Here is a 23,872-nt window from a genome sequence, read left to right on the forward strand (position 1 = left end):
CCTAGATATCTGATCTGTTGTCATACAACTGTTCATAGTATTCCCTTAGAATCCTTATTTCTGTAAAGTCAGCAGTAATGCTCCCTATATCATTCCTGATTTTAGTAATTTAAGTCTTCTCTCTTTTATTCTTAATCAGTCTAGATAAAAGTTTGTTAATTTTGTTGCTCTTTTTAAAGAAACAACTTTTGGTTTATTGATTTAAAAAATTTTTTAAATTTCACTGATTTTTGCTCTAATCTTTATTATTTCCTCGTCTTGCTTAAGGTTTAGTCTGCTCTTTTCCCCCACCAGAGTGTTAAGGTGAGAAGTTAGGTTACTGAGTTGAGGTTATTCATTTTTAATACAGGCTTTTATAGCTATAAATTTCCTTCCAAGCACTACTTTAGCTATGTCCTATAAGTCTTGGTCAGGTGTATTTCACTCATCTCCAGCTATTTTCTAGTTTCCCTTGCGATTTCTTCTTTGGCCCACTGATTATTCAGGAGCATGTTATTTAATTGTCACTAAATTCTAAACTTATTATTGATTTATAATTCCAATCCACTGTGATTGAAGAACATAATCTGTATGAGTTCACTCTTTTAAATGAGAGTTGTTTTATGGCCTAGCACATAGTCTATCCTGGAGAAGGTTATATGTGTTCTGGAAAATAATTAAATTCTTCTGACTGTCAAAGCCTGTTGTTGGGGTGTCCTACAGATATCTGTTAGGTGTAGCTGGTGTACAGTGCTGTTTAAGTCTTCTATTTCTTTGTTGATCTTCTGCATAGTTGTTTAATCCATTATTGAAAGAGATGTACTGAAGTCTTCAACTACTACTGTTGAACCATCTTTTGCCTTCATTTCTGTTAGCTTTTATTTCATGTATTTTGGGGCTCTGTTATGAAGTATATATTTATAACTGTTTTACCTTCATGAATGACTCCTTCGTTATTATAAAATGTCCTTCATTAACTCTAGTAACATTATGGTTATTGTTATTTTAAAGGCTATTCTGTCTGATAATAGTATACCCACCCTAGCTATCTTATGGTTCCTGTTACATCATCTTCTTCCATTCTTTACTTTCAACTTTTTATATCTTTGAATCTAAAATATATCTCCTATAGATATTAAATTCTTGAATCTTTAAAAAAAATTCACTATGACAATATCTGCTTTTTAATTGGACACAGAGCAGATTTAGTGAAGCTATTGGAACAGTTCAGTTCAGTACAGTCTCTCAGTCATGTCTGACTCTTTGCGACCCCATGAATTGCAGCACGCCAGGCCTCCCTGTACATCACCATCTCCCGGAGTTCACTCAAACTCACATCCATCGAGTCGGTGATGCCATCCAGCCATCTCATCCTCTGTCGTCCCCTTTTCCTCCTGCCCCCGATCCCTCCCAGCAACAGAGTTTTTTCCAAGGAGTCAAGTCTTCGCATGAGGTGGCCAAAGTACTGGAGTTTCAACTTTAGCATCATTTCTTTCAAAGAACACCCAGGGCTGATCTCCTTCAGAATGGACTGGTTGGATCTCCTTGCAGTCCAAGGGACTCTCAAGAGTCTTCTCCACAACCACAGTTCAAAAGCATCAATTCTTCTGGCGCTCAGCTTTCTTCACAGTCCAACTCTCACATCCATACATGACCACTGGAAAAACCATAGCCTTGACTAGATGGACCTTTGTTGACAAAGTAATGTCTCTGCTTTTCAATATGCTATCTAGGTTGGTCATAACTTTTCTTCCAAGGAGTAAATGTCTTTTAATTTCATGTAGGTTGTGTTAAAACATAAGTAAAAATGTTGATAGTAAAGGAACAGAGTGGCTATGACGGCCTGAAGAAGTAGGAGGAGATAGAGGAATTTTTCATTTCTAATGAAGGAAAGACATTTCTCCTCCTGAAACATGAAAGAAATTACGGGCATAGATCTAAAGCATCTTTATTTATGCTCAGGTAGTTAACACTCTTACATTCATTTTATCATCCGGAAGCCTGCATCCTTTTAGACTTTCTTTGCTAGCCCTTTCCCAGTGCTATAGGCTAGAAGGCCAGAAATTCAACCTTTTTGGAATTGTGTATATATTAAAAGTTAATACCTGAGGGATTGCCTTCAAAAGTGAGCTAATAAACAAGACATGGTCAACTCAATTAAATAAATAAGTACTTTAACACTTATTACACTTTAGGTACTACAACAAGTGCAAAATGAAAAGACAATCTTTGCCCTCTATGAACTCTTTTCCTCTATGAGAAAGACAAACATTTAAGTAACCCTGGTATTCGGTATCTTCCAATAAAGGCTGTCAAAGAGGAAAATACAAAGAGCTGTAGGAGAACTGGAAAGAAGGACAAAAAGAATTTTAGCAACTAACCTGACTCCCTTTCCCTCCAATTTGGTCTGGCTTCTGGATTGCAGAGGCTGCTGCAATTCTGAGTTAGTTACAAGAGAGACTTTTAAGTAGAGTGTTATTTTTGTTCAGACCATATACCTTCCCCTACTTTTGATTCAAACAAGTAACATTGTTGTGGACATTTAGAGGAGGTGTCAAACTCAGACAAACTGCACAGTGTTTTAGAGACAGCAGGAGCTTCATTTACAGGTAGACCTAGACTCAAATCCCAGCTCTTTTACTTATTAGCTCTGTGACTTTGAGCAAATCAACTCTCAGAGCCTTTGTTTTGGTATTTTTTAAAAAAAGACTAATTTATTTAATTGTTTGGTGTATGTTTTTTGAGTCATGTATGGATGTAAGAGTCGGACCATAAAGAAGGCTAAGCGCCAAAGAACTGATGCTTTCAAACTGTGGTGCTGGAGTCCTTAGATAGCAAGGAGAGCAAATCAGTCAATCCTAAAGGAAATCAACCCTGAATATTCATTGGAAGGACTGATGCTGAAGCTCCAATACTCTGGCCACTTGATGCAAAGAGCTGACTCACTGGAAAAGACCCTGATGCTAGGAAAGATTGAGGGCAAGAGGAGAAGGGGGTGACAGAGGATGAAATGGCTAGATGGCATCACTGACTCAAACTCTGGGAGATAGTGAAGGACATGGAAGCCTGGCATGTTGTGTCCAAAGAGCTGGACACAACTGAGCGACTGAACAACAGTTTATGCTGGGACCAGTGCCTCTTTTTCCTTCTCCTGTATCTGCATGTGAGTGGCTAGGGAAGAAAGCAGAGAAGTCCTGAACTTGCTTTGTAGACACCCATTTCAATATTCCTACTGACAGTCAGGAGGAGGAGTTTCCTGCTCTGGACATCCTATGGTAGCCATCATAATCCAGTAGGAAGAACAGGGGCTCTGAAGGAAGGCAGTGTGGATTCAAAATTAACAGAGGTAGCATGCAAAATACCTAGCATAAATACTTGGCACAGAGCAGTAAGTGCTTTAATAAATGTTAGTCCCCCACCCATTTTGGAAATGGTTGCATTTCCTGTAGATTTTCAAACTACTTAATGAAAAGCTTCTCAGTCTTCAATCATGTCCCTCACTCCTGCTTTTCCCTTTCCCTTACCTGGCTCCAGGTGAGTAGACCTATCGCTATTTGGCCAAGCAAAGGCTAGACAAAAGCCATCTTAGTGTGTTTTTTTGTAGAAACATTGAATCAGTCATTATGCTTTCAGTTCAGTTCAGAAGCTCAGTTGTGTCCAACTTTGTGACCCCATGGACTACAGCACGCCAGGTTTCCTGGTTCATCACCAACTCTCCGAACTTGCTCAAACTCATGTCCATTGAGTCAGTGATGCCTTTGAATACAGGAAACTTTTTGTGTGCAGCTGTGTATATTGTGTATTACAACCTTTTGTGCATTTTAAATGGGTCTTCATTTCTGGGCTTGAGCTTTCTCTAGTTTCAGGTGGGGGCTATGGCCCAGTTGCAGTATGCAGGCTTCTCACTGTGGTGGCATCTCTAGTTGTGGAGCACAGGCTCTAGGGCATCAGGTTCAGTAGTTGTGGCCCATGGGCTTAGTCACAGAGGCTTGTAGGATCTTCCTAGGAAGATCCCATGGAATCGAACTCATGTCCCCTGCATTGGCAGGTGGATTCTTAACCACTGGACCATCAGGGAAGTTCCTCTAGCTACTCTTATAACTGGCTTTTCTTAAAGCTCTTATTAAATTATATTTCCATTTTTCTCAAATACTCATCCCTCAATATTGTGGATCTAGTATCAATCCAATGATGATCTCTTCAGTCATATTTCTCTTGGTCTTTATATGTCCCAGCACGGGCTTCTGTTTGTGATCTCACTATCCAAACACACTCTTTTTTTTTTTTTTAATTGATTGATGATTGGTTTACAATATTTTATTTCTGCCATACATCAACATGAATTAGCCATAGGTGTACGTATGTCCCCTTCCTCTTGAATCTCCCTCCCATCTCCTACCCTTTCCCACCCCTCTAGGTTGTTACAGAGCCCGAGTTTGAGTTCCCTGAATCATAGAGTAAATTTCCATTGGCTATCTATATTTTACATATGGAAGTGTGTATACTTACATGCTACTCTCTCCATTCATCTCACCTTCTCCTTCCTCTTCCCTGCCCTTGTCCGTAAGTCTGTTTTCTATGTCTGCATCTCAACTGCTGCCCTGTGAACAGGTTCATCAGTTCCATCTTTCTAGATTCCATATATATGTGTTAATACATGATATCTGTTTTTCTCTTTCTGACTGACTTCACTCTCTATAATAGGCTCTAGGTTCATTCACCTCATTAGAACTGTCTCAAATGTGTTTCATTTTATGGGTGAGTAGTATTCTATTGTATATATGTACCACAGCTTCTTAGAGGAGCCTGGTGGGCTACAGTCCATGGGGTTACAGAGAGTTGGACCAACGATTAAGCAACTAACACACACACACACACCAGTTTCTTTATCTATTCATCTGTCAATGGACATCTAGGTTGCTTCCATGTCCTAGCTAGTGTAAACAGTGCTCCAACGAACACTGGGGTACATGTATCTTTTTCAGTTTTGGTTTCCTCAGGGTATAAGCCTAGAAGTGGGATTGCTGGGTCATATGACAGTTCCAGTCTTAGTTTTTTAAAGGAATCTCTATACTGTCTTTCATAGTAGCTGTATTAATTTACACTCCCACCAGCAGTGCAAGAGGGTTCTCTTTTTCTCCACACCCTCTCCAAAACTTGTTTGTGAATTTTTTTTGATGATGGCCATTCTGATTGGTGTGAGGTGATATGTCATTGTAGTTTTGATTTGCATTTCTCTAATAATGAGCAACACTGAACATCTCTTCATGTGTTTATCAGCCATCTGTATGTCTTCTTTGGAGAAATGTCTGTTTAGGTCTTTTGCCCACTTTTTGATTGGATTGTTTTTCTGGTATTGAGTTGTATGAGCTGGTTATATATTTTTGAAATTAATCCTTTGCCAGCTGTTTCATTTGCTATTATTTTCTCCCATTCTGAGGGCCATCTTTTTACCTTGTTTACAATTTCCTTTGCTGTGCAAAAGCTTTTAAGTTTAATTAGGTCCCACTTGTTTATTTTTGTTTTTATTTCCATTATTCTAGGAGGTGCAAATCTACTCTATTTTTAGTCTCCCTCCTTCCCTAATCACACAGCCCATATGGCTGATGCCATGCGTCTAGCCAAAAAGAACCTACCAGCTAACCACCATTTCTCTGCTGACTCAACTGCCACTGCAGAAAAAGGAGCATGGACTTTAGATGCAGATATCGGTTCTAATCTGTTTCATCATTTTGAATTCTGTGAATTTAGGCAAACTATCTTTTTAAAAAAATATGGAAGGCTTCACAAATTTGAATGTCATCCTTGCGTAGGCACCATGCTAATCTCTGTATTGTTCCAATTTTAGTATATGTGCTGCCTAAGCAAGCACAAGGCAAACTATTATTTCCACTTACTGAGCTTTGGCTTCCTCATTTAAAATGGAAAAATAATAACTTTGCAGAATTGAGGTGATAATAATAATAGCAATAAAAATAATACTATTACTTACTGTGTGTCAAGTATCATGCTACTGAATACTTTACATTGATCTCATTTAATTTTCATAACCCCTTCATGAGGTAGGTTCCACTCTTATCATTATTTTATAGATGAGGAAACCAACTAGAGAAGCTAACTTACTCATCCAGGTCATTTTGGTAGACCATGGGCTGGCTAACTCAATGCCCATTTCCAACCCCCTCCGCCCTCCTGAGGCTGGTAAAGTACCCACTTTCTCAGCCTTCCTATTCCTTAGGACTAGCCAAGTGGCCCAGTTCTGATCAAGGAAATAAACACATAAGTCTCCTGGGGAACTTGTGAGAAAGCCATTGTTTTTCTAGTAAAAGGACAAGTATTTCGATATTCCATCACCTTTTTTCAACCTCGGTCACAGAGGTGACGCCTACAACTATAGCAGTCATCCTAGAACAAGCAGAAAAAGCGAAAAGATTCAGGGGATACCAGTCTTGAAATCACAGACCTAATAAATCAATGCCATCTGCCACTGACCTCCAGATTTTTTTTATGTGAGAAAAATATACTTTTATTTGTTTAAACTACCATTAGTCAAGTCTTCCAGTAGCATCTTCAGGCATTTATATGTGGTACAGCGTAATCAAATGATAGAGCTCAGTTCAGTTCAGTCGCTCAGTCGTGTCCGACTCTTTGTGACCCCATGGACTGCAGCACGCCAGGCTTCTCTGTCCATCACCAACTCCCGGAGCTTACTCAAACTCATGTCCATCATGTCAGTGATACCATCCCACCATCTCATCCTCTGTCATCCCCTTCTCCTCCTGCCTTCAACCTTTCCCAGCATCAGGGTCTTTTCAAATGAGTCAGTTCTTCTCATCAGGTGGCCAAAGTATTGGAGTTTCAGCTTCAACATTAGTCCTTCCAATGAACAACCAGGACTGATCGCCTTTAGGATGGACTGGTTGGATGTCCTTGCAGTCCAAGGGACTCTCAAGAGTCTTCTCCAACACCACAGTTCAAAAGCATCAATTCTTCAGTGCTCAGCTTTCCTTATAGTCCAACTCTCACATCCATACATGACTACTAGAAAAACCGTAGCTTTGACTAGACAGACCTTTGTTAGTAAAGTAATGCCTCTGCTTTTTAATATGCTGTCTAGGTTGGTCATACCTTTTCTTCCAAGGAGAAAGCATCTTTTAATTTCATGGCTGCAGTAACCATCTGCAGTGATTTTAGAGCCCCTCAAAATAAAGTCTCTCACTATTTCCATTGTTTCCCCATCTATTTCCCATGAAGTGATGGGACCAGATGCCATGATCTTAGTTTTCTGAATGTTGAGTTTTAAGCCAACTTTTTCACTCTCCTCTTTCACTTTCATCAAGAGGCTCTTTAGTTCCTCTTTACTTTCTGCCATAAGGGTGGTATTATCTGCATATCTGAGGTTATTGATATTTCTCCCGGCAATCTTGATTCCAGCTTATGCTTCAGCCAGCCCAGCATTTTGCAGGATGTACTCTGCATATAAGTTAAATAAACAGGGTGACAATATATAGCCTCGATGTACTTCTTTTCCTATTTGGAACCAGTCTGTTGTTCTATGTCTAGTTCTAACTGACCTGCATACAGATTTCTCAGGAGGCAGGTCAGGTGGTCTGGTAGTCCCATCTCTTAAAGAATTTTCCATAGTTTGTTGTGATCCACACAGTCAAAGGCCTTGGCATAGTCAATAAAGCAGAACTAAATGTTTTTCTGGAACTCTCTTCGTTTTTCGATGATCCATCAGATGTTGGCAATTTGATCTCTGGTTCCTCTGCCTTTTTAAAATCCAGCTTGAAAATCTGGAAGTTCACGGTTCACATACTGTTGAAGCCTGGCTTGGAGAATTTTGAGCATTACTTTGCTAGTGTGTGAGATAGAGTTAATAAGATTCAAAATTAGGGGGTCAATCGTTAAGCTATATCAGAAACACCTGGCATTGGACTTGGCAGAGAATGGGTATTCAAATGATGAAAATGATTATAATAATATCAATTATTCAGTCTACTTCTTCAAGACCTTCATGTTCCTCAGGAAACACAGAATTGTCAGTAACCTAAATCACAACAGAGTTGCTCAGAACAGGCCAACTCTATTGGACCTGCCCACCCCTCATGTCTGCACTTCTGAATTCAGTTCTCCCAGCTCAGGGGCCATCCTAAGGAGGGTAAAGGGAAGGAAGGTTTGGAGATAGGTCTTGGCTGCTCACCCCCACTTATCTCATGGGCCACAAAGATTTCAGGCTCCCTGCCATGCAAGTCTAAGATGAGAGAGTTCAAAAAACTAAGGAGAAACTTACAATCTTGGCAGCATTTGTTGTGACAGTGATGGCCCAAGCGTCTCTCTCTGGCAGCCAGAGGCCTTTGGAGATAACAAGAAGTGTGGTTCTGTAGCTTAAATAAGACCAAGGGCTATTGATTTTTCTGCCTCTTTTCCTGCTGGGAGCGATAACAGCAAAAATCTGATTTAGACACTTAAATTCAAGTACCTTCGCCACCAGCTGAACAATTTTCAAGTAATCACACCTTTGACCTCACCCAACATATGTCCTTTTAAAGCCATTTTTTGGGGCCAATTATTTAGTTTTCCTAAGATGTATAGGGGAAAGGTAGACTTGTTGGCCATCTTCCTGAAAACTGTAGCTTCTATTCCTCTGTCCAGGATTTGAGCAGCTTGCTCATAGACCTTCCAGTCTGTCTGGGAGGAGGCCAGCCACTTCTGTCACAGCTGACACAGGTGCCATAGCTGACATGTCTCCAAGCTAACACATTGCCTTTGTTTCTACAGCTGTTCAGAACCCAAAAGGTACTTCCTGGAGAAATTATGACATTTACGATGGCAAGATTCCTAGACAAGATCACTGAATTGGGAAAGAAGAAAAAACTATTTATTAAACATTTAACTAAATGGCAGATTTGAGCATCAGAATCACCTAGGGAGCTTGTGAAAATACAGACTCCTGGGGAAGCTCTGGAGTTTGTAATTCAGTAGATCTGGGGTAGGGCTCAAGAATTTGCATTTCTAACAAATTCTTAGGCCTGGTGAGGACACTTAGAAGCCACTGCTAGAAGGTATCAATCTTTGAAAACTCACAGTTGGCTATCTTTTGTGAAAACTCTCTTCAATCCTAAGAAGAGATACTCTATCAGGATATCATTTTGCTTACATCTTTTAAACAAACAAACAAAAAACAATCCTTCCCACCCCACCCTCCAAAATCCCCCTAAAAGCAACTACTAACAGATTTCTACAGATTTCTCTTTAAGGAAGGACTAGATTCCAAATGCTTCAGATCAGTGGGTTTTTAGAAGAGAAATTCTCCTAGGAGCTCCAGGCAATACATTCTGGAAGAAAGGACAAGTTAGCACCAGAGGTTCACCAATCTCCCAAAGTATGCACAGACTACTCACAACCAGCTGCCATTAAGAAAACAACAACGTTATGACAATGACTCTGAAGCTTTGTCCACAATACACCTGTACATGATGGTACTGGTCAGGGATGGATGGGTACATGGAAGGAGAAGAGAGAGTGTGTATGAGTGTATGTATGAGAGGGTAAGGAAACAAACAAAAAACCACCTAATTCTGAGATAACTTTCCTGATGGCTTAGGAGCTGTCAGTGAGTCACAGGTGAATTGCGATACTGCTTTCTCAAGCTCAGTAGAAATGTCTGGGAAGGGAGGGGAGAACATTAGTTCCTGGACAGTCTTGTTTATCTAGAGTTCTCTACAAATATTCCTTTCTGTGTAGAAGAACTGGCTTAGCCTTAACTGAATCACTGCTTTAGAAGGAGAGTCTCAGAACGAAAATGTTTATTCTAAACTCTGAGTTCAATCTGCCAGACACTTAATGGATCTCTGAAAAAGTTTCATTATTAGGGACCTGGTGCTTTAGTCATTTATTCATTCAGTCAGTCAATACTCAGAGTTTATTCTGAGTTAAGCACTGGGTTAAACACTGAGGACACAGTGAGTGCCTGCAAGAACAGTGAAAGTCAAAGTCGCTCAGTAGCGTCAGACTCTCTGAGACCCCGTGGACTATACCCAGGCCAGAATACTGGAGTGGGTAGCCTTTCCTTTCTCCAGAGGACCTTCCAACACAGGGATCAAACCCAGGTCTCCCACATTGCAGGCGGATTCTTTACCAGTTGAGCCACAAGAGAAGCCCCAAGAACAGTGAGGGTTATAGAAATATAAACAACCATAGGCAGTAAATAACACAGACAACATGTAGCTCAGTGCTTAACATGGAGCATCCAAACTTAGATGTGATTCTGGCTCTATCATGCTCTGGCTCTGTGACAGGGACAAGTTTTTCCATCTTTCTTGACTTATATCTACATCTATCAAAACTTATATATTTTAATAAGGATTAAATAAAATAATGACAACATAGTTCTCAAACTGGATAAGGGACCTTTGTGGCTACTCAACTATGCGCTAGAGGGTACATAAAAGCATTGAATAAACAGGATGCACTTTCTTGAAATGCTAATTTTTTTTTTACCAAACACAAAAAACTACCAAACACCTTAAAGTATTCATTTTAAAGAAAATAACGACTATATAAAGGTGATTTAAGGTAAAATTCTTATGAATTTTGATCTTATGAATTTTGAAGATAAACTTCAAACAGACTTCAAATAAAGTTTAACTCTCTGGGCTATTTTCAGGCTGAGTTTGCTCTCTTCCAATGTCAGGAACACTAGGAAAGTTTCCAAACACTGCATGTGGCTGACAAAGGATGTTCAACAAAGAACAACCATTAGTGTTCAGTTCAGTTCAGTCATTCAGTTGTGTCTGACTTTTTGCAACCCCACAGACTGCAGCACATCAGGCTTCCCTGTCCATGACCAACTCCCGGAGCTTGCTCAAACTCATGTCCATCAAGTCAGTGATGCCATCCAACCATTTGTTAATAAGTGAAAGTTGCTCAGTTGCGTCCGACTCTCTTCGACCCCATGGGCTGTCGGCTGCCAGGCTCCTCTGTCCATGGAATTCTCCAGGCAAGAATACTGGAGTGGGTAGGCATTCCCTTCTCCAGGGGATCTTCCTGACCCAGGGATCGAACCTGGGTCTCCCGGCATTGCAGGCAGATTCTTTACTGTCTGAGCCAGCAGGGAAGCCCTATTTTTATTCCACAAGTTAATAAGAAATAGCTATTATTACTAACCCATTCACAGGAGAAACAACTCTGCAGTGTATGGGGCATAACAGGGTGTCATCTCTACCCAGGTATCCTTTTTTCCCAAGTTCTAGACTTCTTCCATTCCTATCCCCAAACTTCATGATTATTTGAGAAGTACAAGTCCAGGAAGCAGGCCAATTCTGCCTCCAAATGCCAGGGAGCAACCTTCAAAACACACAAAAAAGAATGGATCAGCACTAGTAAAGTTGCTAATCTCATCAACCTCCTGACCTCCCCTGAGCCCTCAGCCTGCCCAAGCAGTTAACTCCAGAACAAGAAGTCAGCCTAATCACTGATCCAGCACCACTCCAGACTAGCTGTGTTCTCATTTTAAAAGTTCTTAGAGATCATTTATTTCCTTAAAATCTCACAGATAAGTAATAAATAAGGTAGGTGTTATTTTTCCTACTTTACAGAGGAGGAAACTGAGGCCTTCAAAGTAAAATCCATTGAAGTTTTTAGATACAGGCAGAGCCAGGATTCAAGTTCAAGTTTTCTGACTTCAAGCAGCAGCTCTCCCCACTACATTAAGCAACAGAAATCATTCCAATGAGAATCTATATAGCATAGGCAAAAGCTCTTCCAGTCCTTTATCAAAGCCCACCCATTTTCAGCTGTATTCAGGGAAATTATAATTTAATGTAAGTTCAGTTATGTTGCTCAGTAGTGTCTGACTCTTTTGTGACTCCATGGACTGTAGCATGCCAGGCTTTCCTGTCCATCTCCAACTCCTGGAGCTTACTCAAACTCATGGCCATTGAGTCGGTGATGCCATCCAACCATCTCATCCTCTGTCAAACCATTCCCAGCATCAGGGTCTTTTCCAATGAGTCAGTTCTCTGCATGAGATGGCCAAAGTATTGGAGTTTCAGCTTCAGCATCAGTCCTTCCAATGAATATTCAGGACTAATTTCCTTTAGGATGGACTGGTTGGATCTCCTTGCAGTCCAAAGGACTCTCAAGAGTCTTCTCCAAAACCACAGTTCAAAAGTATGAATTCTTCGGCACTCAGCTTTCTTTATAGTCCAGCTCTCACATCCATACATGACTACTGGAAAAACAAAAGCTTTGACTAGACAGACCTTTGTAGGCAAAGTAATGTCTCTGCTTTTTAATATGCTGTCTAGGTTGGTCATAACTTTCCTGCCAAGGAGCACACATCTTTTAATTTCATGGCTGCAATCACCATCTGCAGTGATTTTGAAGCCCCCCAAAATAAGGTCTCTCACTGTTTCCATTGTTTCCCCATCTATTTGCCATGAAGTGATGGGACCAGATGCCATGATCTTAGTTTTCTGAATGCTGAGTTTTAAGCCAACTTTTTCACTCTCCTCTTTTACTTTCATCAAGAGGCTCTTTAGTTCTTCTTTGCTTTCTGCCATAAGGGTGGTGTTATCTACATATTTGAGGTTATTGATATTTCCCCTGACAATCTTGATTCCAGCTTGTGTTTCACGCAGCCCAGCGTTTCTCATGATGTACTTTGCATATAAGTTAAATAACCAGGGTGACAATATACAGCCTTGACGTACTTCTTTTCCTATTTGGAACCAGTCTGTTGTCCCATGTCCAGTTCTAACTGTTGCTTCTTGACCTGCATACAAATTTCTCAGGAGGCAGGTCAGGTGGTCTGGTATTCCCATCTCTTTAAGAATGTTCCACAGTTTGTTGTGATCCACACAGTCAAAGACTTTGGCATAGTCAATAAAGCAGAAGTAGATGTTCTTTCTGGAAGTCTCTTGCTTTTTCTATGATCTAACATGTTGGCAATTTGATCTCTGGTTCCTCTACCTTTTCTAAATCCAGCTTGAACATCGAAGTTCATGGTTCATGTACTGTTGAAGCCTTGCTTGGAGAATTTTGAGCATTACTAACGTGTGAGATGAGTGCAATCGCGCGGTAGTTTGAACCTTCTTTGGTATTGCCTTTCTTTGAGACTGGAATGAAAACTGAGCTTTTTCAGGCCTGTGGCCACTGCTGAGTTTTCCAAATTTGCTGGCATATTGAGTGCAGCACTTTCACAGCATCATCTTTTAGGATTTGAAATAGCTCAACTGGAATTCCATCACCTCTACTAGCTTTGTTCGTAGTGATGCTTCCTAAGGCCCACTTGACTTCACATTCCAGGATGTCTGGCTCTAGGTGAGTGATCACACCATTGTGGTTATCTGGGTCATGAAGCTCTTTTTGGTACAGTTCTTCTGTGTTTTCTTGCCACCTCTTCTTAATATCTTCTGCTTCTGTTAGGTCCATACCATTTCTGTTCTTCATTGTGCCCACCTTTGCACGACACGTTCCTTTGATATCTCTAATTTTCTTGAAGAGATCTCTAGTCTTTCCCATTCTATTGTTTCCCTCTATTTCTTTGCATTGGTCACTGAGGAAGGCTTTCTTATCGCTCCTTGCTATTCTTTGGAACTCTGCACTCAAATAGGTATATCTCTCCTTTTCTCCTTTGCCTTTCGCGTCTTTTCTTTTCTCAGCTATTTGTAAGGCCTCCTCAGACAACCATTTTGCCTTTTTGTATTTCTTTTTCTTAGGGATGGTCTTGATTTCTGCCTCCTGTACAATGTCACGAACCTCTGTCCATAGTTCTTCTTGCACTCTGTCGATCAGATATAATCCCTTGAATCTATTTCTTACTTCAACTGTATAAACAGTTGATCAGATATAATCCCTTGAATCTATTTTCTTTACTTCAACTGTATAAACATAAAGGATTTGATTTAGGTCATATGTGAATGGTCCAGTGGTTTTCCCTACTTTTTTCAATTTAAGTCTGAATTTGGCAATAAGGAGTTCATGGTCTCAGCCACAGTCAGCTCCCAGTCTTGCTTTTGCAAACTGGATATAGATTCTCCCTCTTTGGCTGCAAAGAATACAATCAATCTGATTTTGGTATTGATCATCTGGTGATGTCCATGTGTAGAGTCTTCTCTTGGGTTGTTGGAAGAGGGTGTTTGCTGTGACCAGTGCATTCTCTTGGCAAAACTCTGTTAGCCTTTGACCTGCTTCGTTTTGTACTCCAAGGCCAAATTTGCCTGTTACTCCAGGTATCTCTTGACTTCCTACTTTTGCATTCCAGTCCCCTATAATGAAAAGGACATTTTTGGGGGTGTTAGTTCTAGAAGGTCTTGTAGGTCTTCATAGAACCATTCAACTTTAGCTTCTTCAGCATTATTGGTTGGGGCATAGATGTGGATTACTGTGATATTGAATGGTTTGCCTTAGAAACAAACAGAGATCATTCTGTCGTTTTTGAGATTGCATCCAAGTACTGCATTTTGGATTCTTTTGCTGACTATGACGGCTACTCCATTTCTTCTAATTAAATTTCTAGAAGAAACTTAATATAAATACTATACTAAATATCATTCAGGGCTAAGTACAATTTAACATAAGTATTAAATTATGCTTCCATTAACTACGAATCATAATAGGGGTTTCCCTAGTGACTCAGACCATAAAGAATCTTCCTGCAATGCAAAAGACCCATGTTCGATTCCTGGGTCGGGAAGATCCTCTGGAGAAGGGAATGCCTACCCACTCCAGTATTCTTGGCTGGAGGATCCCATGGACAGAGGAGCCTGCTGGGCTATAGTCCATGGGGTCACAAAGAGTCGAACATGACTGAGAGACTAAGCACACATACACACAGGAATCATCATAAACAACTAATAGAAAATTAAATTGCATGAACTTATTTAGTGAGAAAAGGGAACGAACTCACATGGCTTATCCTTAATCTCTTTCAGGAGGATCCTTGTGTAAAGGCTTTCTATAGTTTCCTATTGGTCTTGCCCAAGAACATCAGGAGCCCTAGGGCAAGAAGACCTGGACTGACAGAGTCGCTGCAGGAGAGGGTTCTGAGTAAGGGTACTGAGCTCACCTCACCTTCCTTGTATCTCAACCTTTCATTAAGGCCAGGGATTCCAAGAAGGGGCATAGAAAACTGTGTTCAAGAAGAGGCAAAAGAAATAGATTAAGGGTTTGAGGTAGCCAGTTGCTTTATAATGAAAGAGAGCTAAAGAAAATTTATAGATTAATGCCCAGAATGTTAGAACTGGAAGGGAAATTGCTGAACAACTCATGTAAGTTCCTCATAGCCTGGATAGGAAGTGAAAGCAAGACTCTCCCAGTGTCTTGCAGTTATTAGCAGCAGAACCAGACCTGGAACTGAGAACTCCACCTTGTGCTTCAAGACCTAGTTTCATGCTTAACCTCTGAGAAGGCTTTCCTGATAACAACCTCTGAAGAGTTATGGTCCTTCCCCTATGTCCACTTTACTCCACAGCAGTTTGTAAGTACATCCATTTATTATGTTAAGTTCTTGGAATAGAGTGGCACATCCCTCTGAGACAGCATGTCTCACTACTGCAACTACTTCCTTACTTTTGTCTTTTTTCTCCTTACAATCTGTGCTGGTTAAGGTAGGAAGTCCATGGAGAGGTAACATACACAAAGGTCAAAGTCATTGCATGTATGTGTCTTCACAAAATTGATAATCTTACAATTTGAAGAATAGAGTATATAAGAAACTGGAAGGTCAGAGTTCATCCTGACCAGCTCATTTACCTCCCTCTGTGTGTGGCAGGAGAACCCTCCCTTCAAACAAAATCTCACCTGGAAGCTTATATATAAAATAGGCCTGAGCAGACATTTACTAGAGGGGAAGGTGAAAGTGAAAGTGAAGTTGTGTCCGACTCTTCGCGACCCCACGGACTGTAGCCCACCAGGCTCCTCCATCCATGGGATTTTCCAGGCAAGAGTACTGGAGTGGCCATTGTGCCATTGCCTTCTCCACTAGAGGGGAAGAGAACACCTATTTTGCTTAACTCTGCCCTTTACTAGCTTCTAAGGCATCTTGAGAAGCAACCGCCTCATTTTAAGAAACTTATTTTATTATTCTTTTATTGAAATACAGTATATAAGTTACAAGTGTACAATATAGTGAATCATAATTTTTAAAGTTATAGTTCATTTATAGTTATTATAAAATATTGGCTATATTTCCCATGTTGTACAAAATATCCTTAACCTCCTCATTTTGTTTTATTTTGGAAAAAGCAAGCTGAGCCAAAATAAAGAACTTTTAATTTCAGCCTCCTCTCATTCAGGATGTGATACAGGTCAGAGAAGTCTTTGGAGCCTAGGAAAACTGTAATGAAATCCTCTATGACCCTGGAACGGAGAAGGCAATGGCACCCCACTCCAGTACTCTTGCCTGGAAAATCCCATGGACGGAGGAGCCTGGTAGGCTGCAGCCCATGGGGTCACTAAGAGTTGGACACAACTGAGCGACTTCACTTTTAATTTTCACTTTCCTGCATTGGAGAAGGAAATGGCAACCCACTCCAGTGTTCTTGCCTGGAGAATCCCAGGGACAGGGGAGCTTGGTGGGCTGCCGTCTATGGGGTCACACAGAGTTGGACACAACTGAAGTGACTTAGCAGCAGCAGCAGCATGACCCTGGAAAAGTCATTTAACCTCCCTGCATCAGTTTTTTCATCTATAAAACTCAACAGTATTGTCCATCTTGTGAGATATTAGGAGGCTTAAATGAGATGAACTATAAAGCACCCAGCTCATATATCTTGTTACTCAATAAATAGTTACTAATAGAACTACTATTATTAGATTCAAGGATGGAACCTGGTGTTCCCCAGAGCTCTGTCTAGCAATCCTGCTGCCAATCCAAAAAGTATCAGCAGTGTAAAGAAGTAAGGGCTAGTACCCTGGAAGGTGGCAAGTGTTAGTCACTCAGTTGTGTCTGACTCTTTGTGACCCTGACCCCATGGACTGTGGCCCACCAGGCTCCTCTGTCCATGAAATCCTGCAGGCAAGAATACTGGAGTGGGTTGTTATTCCCTTCTCCAGGGGATCTTCCTGACCCAGGGATTGAATCTGGGTCTCCTGCACTGCAGGCAGATTCTTTACCATCTGAGCCACCAAGAAAGCAAAGCAAGTCTGAAATACCTTAAAGCAAAACCTTAAATTGAATCTCCCCAGGCATAAGAAAGCACCTAAATCTTGATTCAAAGCTCTCAGCATGCTAATGAATAAAGATTTTTTTTCACCAGGGTAGAAGATAGGAAACCAACTGAGCTATAGGACAATATTTCCATCATTTAACAGAAATATGCCAATGACTGAACACATTGTTGTTACCTCAGCTATTTCTGAGAATCTGTCACTGTGAACAAACACATGGAAAGCACATGTCACCCACCATCAAGCAGGACAATGCTATTTTTTATTTGCCAAGAATACTGGAAGTATTAGGACCTTACCTGGAAAAGAAAAAAAAAAAAATCCTTTCCTGATACTTTCTTTTATGCAATGGTAACAAATCTTTTTTATATGACACCAGGTTTTGTTTTTAAAGGATACTTATATTGGGAGTGACATACTGAAGATGTCAGAACAGGAAGCTCCAGAAACTCATCTCTCCACCAAACCTGAACTAGCAGAAACTCTCTGTAGTAACTACTTTGGAACACCAGAGTCTAGTCAATAAACAGTTCATTTCAGTCTTTTGCCCAGCCCATGCCCTTTCCCACACTCAGACAGCAGTGACAGTGAAGCCCTGAGTTGCTGGTATGGCCTGCTGGAGCTAGGGTTGGCCATAAGAACCTTGTTCCTCCACAGGGTTTGTTTATGTGTTTGATTGCTCATAGCTGCTTTTGCTGGCTGAGGGACCAGCACAGAGGCTGACAGCCATGGTTCAGCATCCAAGGGCTAAAGTTTATTTCACAGGATTTAAGGAGACAAATGTTGAATGGAATAAACAAAATGTGGCATAAATGAACTGTTTCCCAGCTATCGAAAGGAATGAATTCTGATATATGCTACAACATGGATGAACCCTGAAAATATTATACTAAGTGACATAAGCCAAATAAAAGGACAAATATTGTATGATTCCACTCTTGTGATATCTAAAATAGGGAAATTAAGGAGGCAGAAACTAGATTAGAGGTTACCAGAGGCTAGAGGGAAGGGAAAGGGAGAATTATCATTTCATGGATACAGAATTTCTGTTTGGGGTGATGAAAAAGTTCTGGAAATAATATGTTTATACAACATTATGAAAGAACTTAATGCCTCTAAACTGTACACTTAAAATTGGTTAAAATGGTAAATTTTATGTATATTTTGCCACAATAAAGTAAAAAAATTATTTTCTTTTACATATGCCTATTTTTCACTCAACAATTACAAGCTATAAAACCTTGGAAAAATTAACATAGTTGAACCTTATTCCCTCATATGTAATAGCTCTTCCTTGTACAGTTATCATGAGAATTGAAGACAATGTTTATAAAGTGCCCAGTACTCCATTTGTTAGTCATTAATGGTAGTTATTTAGAGGAGGAAATGGCAACCCACTTCAGTATTCTTGCTGGAAAATTCCATGAAAAGAGGAGCTTGGCAGGCTACAGTCCATGGAGTCACAGAGTCACAAAGAGTTGGACATGACTAAGCGCACACACAATGCTAGTTATTACTATAAAATAATTACCTACAGCAACAGTAATTTATAATTAACATAAACGTAATAACAATTCAAAAAATATTTAATGAGTAACTAACTGCCTGCTGTCTTCTAGGCACAGGAGGTTCCTAACATTCATCCTCAAGGAGTTCTCAGTCTAGGAGACATGAAAAAAAATGAACAGGAGAACAGGGAGCCAAGAGGACAGGGAATAACCCAACACCAACACTTCTTTCTTTGGGCAAAAACACTGCTTTCTTTCCTACCAATTATCTTGTGATCCAAGAAAGCAGATCAGTTACAAGCAAAGAGAAAATTAGTTTAATGCACATGATTCTTGTCCAGACAAGATTTAATCCATTTGCTTTTTGTACTGACATCACACATAATGTATCAGAGGCAGACATATTGCTTATGTTCCCTTTAAAACCCAGAGAGCACTTGCCTGACAGCCTGGTGGAGTGGGAAGAACAACTGGAATTAGATTTAGAGTCCAGTAGACTTAAGCTATGGTTTTAGCACTGCCACTTAAAAGCGATAAAAACCTATACACATTTATTGATCTTTCTTAGACTTTCATCTGTAAAATGAATATTTTAATAAAAACTTCTACCTCATACAACTGTTATAAAGATTCAACGAAATTACAAATGGTAAAGTTGTAAAGTATTTTACTTCTTATCTATTATTACATGGGGTTCTGTGGACCTTGTTTTCTTAAGCTTCAGAGAAAATTTGGCATTGGAGAGTTAAATTTTTTCTTCCAGTTTTGTTGAGATATAATTGACATACAGCACTGTATAAGTTTAAGGTGTACAGAATAATATTTGACTTATATACATCATGAAGTGGTTACATGATAAGTTTAGTGGGCATCCATCATCTCATATGTATACAAAATTAAAGAAATGGAAAAAATTTTTTTCTATTCTTTTTTAAAAATATTTATTTATTTGACTGTGTGGATCTTAGTTTTGGCATGTGGGATCTCCCCTGACCAGGGATTGAACCTGGGTTCCCTGCATTGGGAGTGAGGAGTCTTAGCCACTGGACCACCAGCGAAGTCCTGAAAATATATTTTTTATTTGTTTTTTTTTTTTTGGAATGGAGAAAACTGGGGCTTGGGGGCTCTGCCATGTATTATGACCTTGGGAAAACTGATCTTCAGTCACTTCGTCTGGAAAATAAGGGCTATCTCACCAGACTTGTTATAAGAAATAAATACGAGGGGAAAAAAACCATAATAGTTATTTCCAAAGACCAAAGTACAAATGTCAGTCTTAAAACCTCCACCAGGTAGTCCTTACAGAGGAGTAAAACGTGCAGGGCCGGGTCACTGCAAAGAAAGATTTTTTTTTTAACCCTCAGATTATTTCATTGTATTTTCAGGCTATCAGCTTACTTATTAAGGTCCTCTAGCTGACAAACTGCCATGTCAAATACAAATCTGGGGACTTCTCTGGTAGCCCAGAGGTTAAGATTCCATGCTTACATTGCAGTGGGCACGGGTTTGATCCCTGGTTGGGAAATTAAGATCCTACATTCCATGTAGCATAGCCAAAATAAATCAATTAAAAGACATTTTTTAAAAAATCGGCTTCTTGAACTGAGTAATTTTTTTTTTTTTTTAAAGAAAGCATTCTAGAGGGGGAAAAAAACTGGTGGAAAATGCTAGTAAAGTCTGAACATACCAATTTCCTAGCTTTGCAACCTTGAAGGCCATGTCTTTTGTGGGGAGGGGTAAATGACATATTGAACATGTTTGCTGTATACTGAAGCCAAGAAATTCATTTAGGGCTCAGCACAGGAGTGGGGAGAGCATGTGAGCTGGTGTGGCCCAGCAAAAGATGGGGAAATGGCCAGGAAAGGATGTAGAGAAGGAAGGTTTTCAAGGATAAAACCTTGGTTGCTCTTTGTGGTAGTGAGACAATGAATATATAGACCCAGGATGGGTAGACTTTAGGTACCAGCCTAGCTTCAATACTTTCCTCAACAGTTCTTCATTGTTTCACCTATAAAATGATGAGTTAGTGTAAGGGGGTCCATCTGTTCTCACACTTCAGAACTCTTTTCTAACTGGGTTTTTGAAATTCTACTACATGTCAATGGTTTGGCCCCATTAAATTTATTACTCCCAGCTGTCTTGTAAAGGTGGCATTCACAGTCCTTTTTCTTTTTGCAAAGGATATACTGAAGCCCAGAAAGGTTAATAATTTATCTGATGTCACATAGTTTTTAAGTGGCAGAATCAGGTCTATAATCTAAGTCACTAACCCCATATCCCATATTCTCTTCCCTATATGGTATACTCATTGCTGTGCACTGTGATAACCATTAACTGAGCATCAGTGATGAGCACGGTGCCAGAGACTTTATAAACATTCTCATGGACCGGTGAACCAGCCATCTGTATAGATCATTATCCCATTTTACAGTTGAGGAAACTGGGATTCAGAGAGGTTAAATAACTTGCTCAAGCTTGCACAGTTCATTAGTGGCAGAGCCTAGATTCTACTCCAGATCTGACAGAAGCCAAAACCTGTCCTCTCCTCAGCACATATACCAGGCCTCTAGTGACACTTGGACACTCTCACCATTAGAACATTTTAAGAAAAGAAGAGAAAAAGGGAAAAAACAGAAAAGTAGACAATGTTTAGATCTTAACTACACTTCAAACTTCTAGCAGAGAAACATTTCTGAGACCTTTCAGAAAAAGAAATGTCTCAGTCTGTAAAGAGCCCATTTTCATGGTCAATCCATGTAAAGCATATTCAAGTGTTCACTGTACTTACTATCTTTATTGTAAGCTGGAGCTGCCACAACAAAATAACACAGATTGGGTGGTTTAAACAACAGACATTTCTTTCTCACAGTTCTGGAGGCTGAAAGTATGTGGATCAGGGTGCCAGTCTGGCTGAGTTCTAGTGAGGGCTCTCTCTCCGTGGCTTGCTAATGGCAGCTCTCTTGCTGTGCCCTTCTGAGGCAGGAGAGAAATACCCAACCTCAGCCCCCACCACCAGGATAAAGCAACTGGAAATTCATTTCCTATAGACCAAAACTCCAGAACAAGAATAGCAGGACAATTAAGGGAGAAGGCTGGGCCCTGCCAAGATCATGTATTTCTCATTCTCAAAGTCAGAAGACCTCTTGGACTACACATGTGCAGAAAGGTTCCTTGGCGGTCAAAGAGGAATACTGTCAAGGGATGCGTGCACACACATGGGAGGATCCTGAGATATACCAAATATGGACTGTGAGCCAGGAAAAATCAAAATGATTGGCCAAAGGAAACGGGAAGAAATGCTCCATAAAAGTAATTCAAACTGAGGGTGCAACTCAGCAAGTCAGGGAGTCTCCCTCTGAGTCTGCCCATGTGTCTATCCACACACACTGTACTCTTTTTCCTCTTAATAAATACTTCACTTGCTTCACTACTTCCTCTCTTTGTGGAAAATCTTTTCTGCAAAGTCAAAGGGCCAGGGCCCTTGTCGCTGACCACTGCCTAGTGGCTAGGATCTGGTACTTTTACCACCATGACCTGGCCTCAATCTCTGGCTGGAAACCAAAGCCCTGCTACAAGCTGTTGCAGGCCAAGGCCACCCAAGATCACTCCCATAGCAGAGAGAGAACTCTGGTGTCTCCTCCTCTTCTTATAAAGGTACTAATCCTACTGTGAAGGCCCTCCTCTCATGACCTCATCTAAACCTAATTATCTCCCAAAGGCTCCATCTCCAAATACCATCACATTGCGGGGCCAGGGTTTCAATGTATGAATATGGGGGGACATAAACACTCAGTCTACAACACTACCTATATTTTCAGTCTTTTAAAGTATATGAACAGATTATATTCTTTAAATTAACTTTTCCAAGATGTGCAAGGAGCTAGTTATAACCACTTCATAGGATTACTACAAATATAAAAATAGTCTGTAAAACACTGAGCTCAATTTTTGGCACATATTAAGTGTGCGGTAAAGGAGCTTTAAAAAGGAGATATAAAGAGACAGAGAACTGTCAACTGGCTAGAAGACAGCTGTTTACTGGAATACACTATTGCTGTGATACTGTGATTTATAAAAAGCATATATTTAGTCTTCATCCCTGTTCCTGGCACAGGGTTCCTAAAAACCTGTGAAATTTTCCTAAGTGATAAGAGCAATAAAGATGCCTTTTCTTGGGGGGGGGGGGGGTCCATGCTATGCTATGGGATCTTACACCCCAAACAGGAGGAGAGGGACTGCAGGTTGAATCAAACTCCAATGGTCAATCATACCTATACACCTAAAGAAAGAAAGAAAGCAAAAGTCCCTCAGTTGTGTCTGACTTATTGCAACCCCATGGACTATACATATAGTCCATGGAATTCTCCAGGCCAGAATACTGAAGTGGGTAGCCTTTCCCTTCTCCAGGGGATCCTCGCAACCCAGGGATCAAACCCAGGTCTCCCGCATGGCAGGCAGACTCTTTACCAGCTGAGCCACAAGGGAAGCCCAATAATACTGGAGTGGGTAGCCTATCCCCTCTCCAGTGGATCTTCTGCATTGCTGGTGGATTCTTTATCAACTGAGCTATCAAAAATCAAAAAGGACAAAGTTCAGAGAGCTTCTAGGTTGGTGAACACCTAGAGGTACAGGGAGAGTGGCGCTCTCTAGAGGATCCACATTCCTTTCTGTATTCATTGTTTTGCATCTCTTCCATCTGCCTGTTCCTGAGTTACATCCTTTTATAATAAACCAATAATCTAGTGAATAAATTATTTTCCTAAGTTCTGTGAGCTGCTCTGGCAATTAATTGAACCCAGGGAGGGAGTTATAGGAACCTCAGATTTACAGCCAGTCGGTCAGAAGCACAGGTCACAACCTGGACCTGTGATTGGCATCTGAAATGAGGACAGTTTTATGGGACTGAGCTCTCAACCTGTGGAATCTGACATTATCTCCAAGTAGACAGTGTCAGAATTGAGTTGAATTGTGTCAGAATTGAGTTGAATTGCAGGACACCCTGCTGGTGTCAGAGAATAGCTTGGTGTGGGGAAAGAATCCACACATTGGAATTGGTGTCAGAATTGTAACTGCAAAGCTGTATTTTATTTCCCTATTTCAGAGGGAATTTCAAATCAAGAATTTTTCCAACTTCTCTATTCCTTGTAGCCACCACCCTTTTACCTCTGAAGCAGACAATACCACAATGGACCTGACCCTCCACTTATACT

General features: G+C 40.4%; 1 protein-coding gene and 1 non-coding gene across 9 annotated transcripts in view; both read right to left on the reverse strand.

Annotated features, from left to right (window-relative positions):
- The window catches only part of FAM168A (family with sequence similarity 168 member A), a 202,420-nt gene that overhangs the window by 40,976 nt on the left and 137,572 nt on the right, over positions 1–23,872 (reverse strand). The gene's annotated exons all lie outside the window — the stretch shown is intronic.
- LOC139176195 (U6 spliceosomal RNA) lies at positions 5,748–5,851 on the reverse strand. The gene has a single exon (XR_011560650.1). It is a non-coding gene; the product is annotated as a U6 spliceosomal RNA (small nuclear RNA).

Source organism: Bos indicus, chromosome 15 (genome assembly GCF_029378745.1).
Source record: "Bos indicus isolate NIAB-ARS_2022 breed Sahiwal x Tharparkar chromosome 15, NIAB-ARS_B.indTharparkar_mat_pri_1.0, whole genome shotgun sequence".
Classification (NCBI taxonomy): domain Eukaryota; kingdom Metazoa; phylum Chordata; class Mammalia; order Artiodactyla; family Bovidae; genus Bos; species Bos indicus.